This window comes from Anser anser (assembly GCF_964211835.1).
Source record: "Anser anser genome assembly, chromosome: 3".
Lineage (NCBI taxonomy): Eukaryota > Metazoa > Chordata > Aves > Anseriformes > Anatidae > Anser > Anser anser.
In genome coordinates this window covers 109,276,536-109,283,888 of record NC_139722.1, presented here as the reverse complement: position 1 = coordinate 109,283,888, position 7,353 = coordinate 109,276,536, and the positions used below count along the sequence as shown (strand labels likewise).

The following is a 7,353-nucleotide window of genomic DNA, read 5'->3' as shown; positions in this document are numbered from 1 at the left end:
TTTATTGTTGTTTCTTTTCTCTCCTAGTTCCTAAATTAATTCTGAGTCAGACTGTTTCTTTGTGCAGGGCCACATTCATCTGAAAGCATCTCTAACGTCCATGCTGGCCTACAGGATGTTGAGCTCTGGGTTATGATTTGAGCTATTCATTCCTTGCTTTTTCCTACAATAGCACCTGCACTGGCTTGGAAGGGAGGGGACAAAGGAGAGGTGGCAATGCTCCTTTCCACCTGCAAGTGGACGAAGCAGTGTTCTTGCTCTCTGCGTAGTCACTGTACAGGGAGATTTTCTACTTGCTCTGGAGGCAGGTACATGGTGAGGTGACTGGACTCACGTTTCCCGATGGGCCAAGTCTTGGTACAGTGCCCCGTCTTCCCACAGGAATATCATGCGCCCTTGTGCCTTGGATGGCATCCCTGGCCTGGTTGTCTCCTGCAGCACACAGCACATCCAAAGTACTACATCCAGAACCATTTTCCGACCCTCGTTTTCCTGAATGTCCATGGCCTGCTTACTGTTGCCAGCTGCTATGGCAAGGTGAAAGTCAGGAGAAGCCCACTGGGTCTGTTATTCCGCTGTCCCCGTCCTTACCTGTTTTTTCTCTCCCAACATTTTTCTCCCCTTACCTCTCTGCAAATCAGCCTGTCACAAAGATGTTGGCCCCAATCTGCTCCTCTACCTGCTGCTTCCTTCTGCAAGTCTTCTCCACAGCCCTTCTTCCCACTGAGCACCGTGGTTTCTCCTTGCTTAAAAACGCAGCTCAGAGAGCTGTCTCCGTGGGGGCTGGCAGCTAACAGGCACAGCTGCTGGTGGGAGCTGGGCTTGCTGTGCTTGCCTGTCAGCCTAAGCAAGACTGATGGGAGATGCAAACCCCAGTAATCCCATGGTAGGTGAGATTAAAAACATCTCTAATAACATAACAACAAGGGCCTCCTCTCTGTCACTTTATTGCAACAGCTCTTGAATGCTCTGTATGACTGTAAGGCATTCAGTCCATTATCTGCTATTAAAAAAAAAAAAAAAACGGAGACTACTTTGCTGATATTTATTGCTTAAAGGGTTTTCCGGGAGTCAGATCTGGTCTTGGCTCAACTCTTGCTCTGCTTGTGTAAGACCTTCCTATTCTATAGTCATTTCTCAGCTCAATTATTTAATGTGCCCTTTTTGCTTGTAATAGACATTATCCCAATCCTGGCATAAGAGAAGAATATTCTTCCTCACAGTGCTAATTAGCAGCCACTGTTGGCTGCTCCTAAACAGGGTGGACCTTCCTTTGTCTGTAAAAGTCTTAAAACAATCGAGAAAGTTAAATACCTTGTGTTAAAAGGCTGGAAGTTGTCCGTGTTGGACTCCCTGCCTCTCTGTGTCTGGCAAGGTGGATGTTTCTGACTGCAGCTGAAAAAAGGATTCCTGGGGGCCATTCCTTGTTGGTGCTTTGTCCCATGGGTTTGCACTGGAGGAGCTTCTGGATGGCAACATGTGTGGGCAATGTGCAAGGATTATCCATCTGTGGCTCTTTCAGGATGGGAACACCAGAGAGGAGGGACTGGCGTCTCCTGTCGGGGAAAGCTCTCTGACAGAGCTGCCTGGAGTCACATTTGTCACCTTCCTCAGTGCAGCTTCACAGAGAAGTGGCATTCATGGTAGTTAAAATGAGCAAGGTCCTGTCCAACCAAAACAAGCCAGGAAATAGGTTAAACACAGTTTTCCATAGAAAATAAATTCATTGGGATACTGAAATATGAGAGTTTATAAGGACATGATGGCTCCAGCGACAATCAAGCCTGCCAATTCCCTCCATGGCCTGATATAGTCAGGCTTAAATGTCACAAAAGCAGCTTTAACTGGGGTCATATCTGCAGCAATTGTGTTTGTACCTTGTCTCTTATAATCCTCAGTCTCTACGCTGAAGCTTGTTTCTCTTTTTTTCTTTTTTTCTTTTTTTTTTTAATATGCCATTGACAAGTCAGCTAACACAATCCATGTGAGGGGGAGTATTTTAATACAATAAGGCCATTCTGATTGCTGTCACATCTTTTTAATAACTAGCTGCCCTGCTATTGCCACTCCAATTTCACAGCTCCTAGCTGCACTCTCCCTGGTTAATCACCACCATTTTTAGCCCGCTGATGTTAATTGGTAATTTATCATGGCTGTACCCATTTGATGGTTACTGATTTCATCTCACCACCAATGCTTCTACCTCACTGCCTCTCTGTGATCGACTGGTAAAACTAAAATCAATGAGAATTAAGTATGAAGTGGGTTTGAAATCAGAATCATTGCTGTAATTGATTCACTTTAATTATGGTGTCTCAGCCTCCCAAAGGCAGGGCTTCCATTTGCTGTTGCCACCTTGAAGGACGCACAAGGGTGTCCTGCCCCAGCTCTTCAGTAGCTACACCTGAGAGACCAAAGCAGCACAGAACTGCAGTCCCCAGGTCCCACAGCTCAGGAACAGGTGAGCAACTGCCTTGCAGCAAACCCATCCACGTCTGTCACCAGCAGAGGCTGTAAAATGATTCCTGGAGAAGAAGAAGAGGGTAGGGAGTTGTGCTGCTCTCTTTGACTCTTCCCAGGAAAACCCAACCTGTCCACACCACAGTTCGGGTCAATCAGTGACCTTAAAGAACGTGCTCAGTCCCAGGAAACACCCATCTGTGGTCAGCATCCAGGCTCTACTACACCTGGAAGCAAAAAGAGAAGTGGCACGGCAGCGTGGTTGTAGCTGCAACTGCTTGATCATGCAAGCAGAGGGAGGCTTTCTGGGGTCAGCTAATATCTTTTATTAGCTTGAGTGGCATTGTTGGGGAAAAGACCCCGCATCAGCCACTGATGAATACGTGTTACACACTTGCAGGTGGCCTTGCAGGCCTGCACACTTGTTTGACCCCAGCAAACTTAGAGCAGAAAGCAGCAGGCTCTGGCCCTGCTGCACCTGGAGCATTAGCAGAGGCTGGTGCTGCCCCTGTGTGCAGCGATGTGGGGCCTGGAGGGTCCTTGTTGGATCATACCACTGCATGTGAGTTTTGCACTATGTCAAACATGCAACTGGGAAATGCATACAAAATTTCGGTGTGATTTGCAACAGCAATTTCCCTCGGCTCAATCAGCTCCCAGGAAAGTCAGAGCAAAGCCAGTGGCTTAGAGCAAGAGATGAATTACAGACTGTGCCTACAATAGGAGTAAAACAGATTCTTCTGGCTCTGATGGGTGGGCAAGCCTCTCCTGCACTAGCACTTCCAATTTTAAAACAGCACACCCAATTTGCCGCAGCTGTGTACATTGCAGTCAGGGTTTGCAGCTCAGCAAAAACACACGGAGCAGCCAGGCTGCCCAAACAGGTTCCCTAACTCCTAGGTGCCCTGTGAGGCAAGCACTTACCAGGAATAAAATTACAGGCTGGATGCTGAGAGTGAATCGGAGCTCAATTGCACTTCTGGGGTTTCAGGAGAGCAGCTGTTTCTTTGTCTGGCCCTGAAGGATTTTATGCTGTTAGGTTTTGCTTGGCCTGCAACAGCCAAAATTAGTAATTACTGTTATAATTTTATATGTGTGTTATTATTAAAAATAATAATAATATCAAGATCTAAGTGATAACATTAACTTGTTACTGGTAGGATATTTTCTAGGCCAACAGGAAAGGAACTGGGAATTGTATTTACCATTGTAATATCCAGGATTAAAACATAATGGAGAATGGATGTAGCAATAAAGGCTGTCTGAGTTTCCAGCTCAGAGATGCAATTCAGTTAAATTACAGTTTCAGGCCCTTGCCCTTCCTTGGGATCATCCACTGGGAGAACTTAAAAATCAGCATCTCCATCCCCATATGCAGAAAAATAGCTCCAACAGATGGTGAGCATGCAGAAAAGAGAGAAAATGTCAGGGAGCAAGGGGAGGAGAGGCAGCAAGACCCAAGACGAGATGAGCTGAGAGGTGATTCTACCTCTGCACTGGCTGGTTGCAGGCATGCCATGTTATTGCAGCAGATTTATCTCCTGCTAGCAAAGGCGTGCAGCTTCCCTCTGCCCAAAAAGCTGGGCTTTCTCGTGGACAAGTGGAGCTGGGGGCTTGGAGGAGCTTCCCCCATCCTATAGTCCTGAGCAGCCATGAGCTGGTGGGCTCCACAGTGGGAACCTCGTAAGGAAGATGGTCAGATCCTGCTTCAGGGATCCACAGCGGGGCCCATTACACTATTTTCCCGTTATTTTCCGCAGTCTTTGCAAGTTCAAGAAAAGGAGAAAATCACACATGGTTTTCTCTCAGCGGGTAATGCTTTTCACTCAATAGCATTTTCAAGAGAGCGAGAGAAACCAAGCAAGGACCTCAGCCAGTGAATCAGAAAATGAATATCTTCACCTCTGTATATCTTAAATTTTCATCTCAGTGTTTTGCTGTTAGCATTTTTCCATGTTGACAGCTATATTGCTGGAACACTTCTAGCAGATACCTGAGCACTTTGGAAAAACCCTCCTGGCCACATAGCTCTTAAAAAATGTCCAGCTTTTCTAACTAGTGGAGAGGTTCATTAAAGTGAACGGAGAATTCCTTTAAAGAGCAGAGAAGGAAATAATAATAATGGGGGAAAAGCCTTGGAATGTGCCAAGGTCAAGCCATAACAGCCTGACCAAATTTGACCCTGGGTAAGATACGGAAATATCGTGTATTATAAAAATAAAAGAGTTCAAATACCTGGGGCAAATCACTCTTGCTACACCTCTCCTGTAATTCTCGTTAAGAATGGAAAAAATGCGTAACCCTGAGTTACCTGATACTTAATTTCAAAGTGTGCTGATATCCAGGGGAATCTCTAGCTGCCTTCTTAAATGGCCTGATATATTACTCTTGGTGAAAGAGTAATGAGGATACACAGGTAGCTACTCATCCATGCTCAGGGTAGGTTATGCCCGGAGCTCAGAGGCTTTCAGAGCAGGAATTGTTCAAATGCTTCTGGAACCACTGGGAACACGTACTCTACAGAAAGTCAATTAAACTCGGTTCCTAAATCCTTTGCTCCCCCTGGAGCAACCCTAAACTTCAGTAATATTGAACTTTAAACTCATTCTCTCCAAGCAAGGTTGCTTCAGTCTGTCAGGCATCTTGGTCCCATGCAAGTGGCAGAGTCCTTACGGTGTCCAGCATAAAGTGGTCTTGCATGTGCTCACCTGCCTCAATATGACTTGCTCCTCAGCACGTATAAAATGAACCCTGGCAGAGGAAAAACTACTGAGATTTCAGATGTGTTGCCCATGCAGCAAATACCTGCCCGTCCCTATGGTACATAAGAAAGTGCTGCGAGTTTGAGCTCACCCAGACTTACTGACATTTGCATGGTCTTCTTCCTGCTGTCCTCCCATACCTCCCGTGCTGATGCTGATGGCTGTGCTGGACAGGCCAAGAGCAAACGCCTCGTCCTTTGGTAGTAATGTTGGGCTTGTAATACCAGGTCAAGGCATTGCAGGAGAAATGCTTCTCTGCCTTCTCCTAAAACTTCACAGGTAGGCTGGTTCTCCATGCATCCTGAGGACTGGTGGCTTGTGCCTCACTTCACGAATGCTATTTGCTAGCACATTACTGGTTTAACTGAGTTTGAACGAGCTAGAGCTCTAGATCCTTCACGTGAGCCATGTTGTGAAGAGCAGAGTGCTGACAAGGAACTAACCTTGAGGAAAAGGAGAGAGGCAGAGCTGGAGGCTGGCTCAGATGTTTCCACAGACTAAGTTACATTGTCTGGGCAAAGTGTTGTCAGGAGTCACTGCTGTGGTTATGGGGCTTGCTAACAGGACTGGGGGGTGAAAGCAGAACGTGGGACTCCAGCAGAAGGACAGGGATGCTCTCCACAGGGCTCTAGGGCTGCTTGATGCCTTACCACAGCGCGGAGGCTGGAGAGAGGGGAATATGCACGCTGGGCAGGGTGTCAGCACCAAACCACATCATTTTGCCTTGAGCACCTAAGGTAAGGGACTGCCACTGGAGGGAGCACAAAGAGCAGCATGACTTCTTTGGGTCCATCCCAACCTTCAAGCCTGTGTGCCCTACTTCTGACACAATACTGTGGCATTGAGCCCCATCCATAGGCCTTAGGCAGGATCCCTGGCTTGTGTAGCATCCCCACCTGATTTCTCCCCACCTGGGCTGGAGCAGGCAGTGGTGACACAGGAGTCTCAAGGTGCAGCAAGTCCCACGTGAAATGCAGCGATCTATATCAGGCTGTGCACCAGTACCACGAGCCACTGCTATCAGTTTGCATCACTGAGTGTGGCTGTGGCTGTCCAGAGCCTTACTGGAGCTGAATATGATCCCTTTGGTTAGGAGAAGCAGTGCTGGACCCTCGGCAGCAGCCGGAGGAGCCGAATGACCTATGGTTGCCCAGTAAACATTTCTGCACATCACAGCCTATTTGCACACATTGGGCATGACTGTTTCCAATGAGATGCCATCTGGAATAAGAACAGGCAACTTCAAGCATGTATTTGAGCATTCAGACAAGTTCAGAAAGCAGACAGGAACGTGAAAGTTAACATTCAGATATTTCCCGAGCTCATATACCTAGAAGCCAAATGTTCCAGCTAAACAGATTGTGTCCTATTAAAACAGTGCAGCAACAATAGCTTAACCCACAAGATGTCATCTGGCTCATCATTACACAACACTGTGTCCATTGGCTATGCGCACTTTCCTTGTATTCTTAATAAAAGCGTTTATGCCTTGCTACCTTCCTTGCCCACCCCAGGCACACTTCAAGGGAAGAGGGATTAATTTCACAGGAGGACATAGGAGGACAAACTGATTTATACAAATTATAACAAAACCTACTTTCCCTTTTTTTTTTTTTTTTAATACAAAGAGCTGGTATTTTGCTGCGCTTAAGGATTAGAACTACAGTGTAGTCGAAAAAAAAAAAAAGTAAAGCATGTTCATATGACATTTATAAGCCATGCTTATTCACTGTATTCTTCACTCTTGTGATAGGTCACACTGGAGATCAGTCAAATTGTGATGAATGATGTAAACTAGCATCTGTAGTCAGGGGAAAGACGCACATTGCATAGCAACCAAAAGGAGTTCTTGAAAAGCTGAACAGAAAATTACCGCAGGAGCCCCCAGGTACCCGAGCTGTAAGATCAAATATCTGTTGAATAGCTGTAAGAGCTTCTGTGTGACCTGTGTTCAGCACTGAGCATCTGAAATTTCAGACTGCAACACTATCCTGTCAGCTGCTCCTTAACCCTGAAGGGGCAATGCTTCCAAGAGTTTTTTTTAATATGTTCCTACTGTCCTACTGAGCATCAGTTTCTGACTGCAAACCTTCAGGACAGCAAAGTCCACTGGGTGTCCCATCAGTGCGGG

General features: G+C 46.4%; 1 long non-coding RNA gene across 3 annotated transcripts in view; it reads right to left on the bottom strand.

The window, feature by feature from the left end:
• Positions 1-1,304, bottom strand: part of LOC310897886 — a 5,444-nt gene extending 4,140 nt beyond the window's left edge. For 2 of the 3 annotated variants that reach the window (XR_014582661.1, XR_014582662.1), the window contains exon 1: positions 627-1,304. This is a non-coding gene — a long non-coding RNA (uncharacterized lncRNA). The other variant, XR_014582663.1, reaches the window with a different exon arrangement.
• Between the last annotated feature and the right edge of the window lie 6,049 nt (positions 1,305-7,353).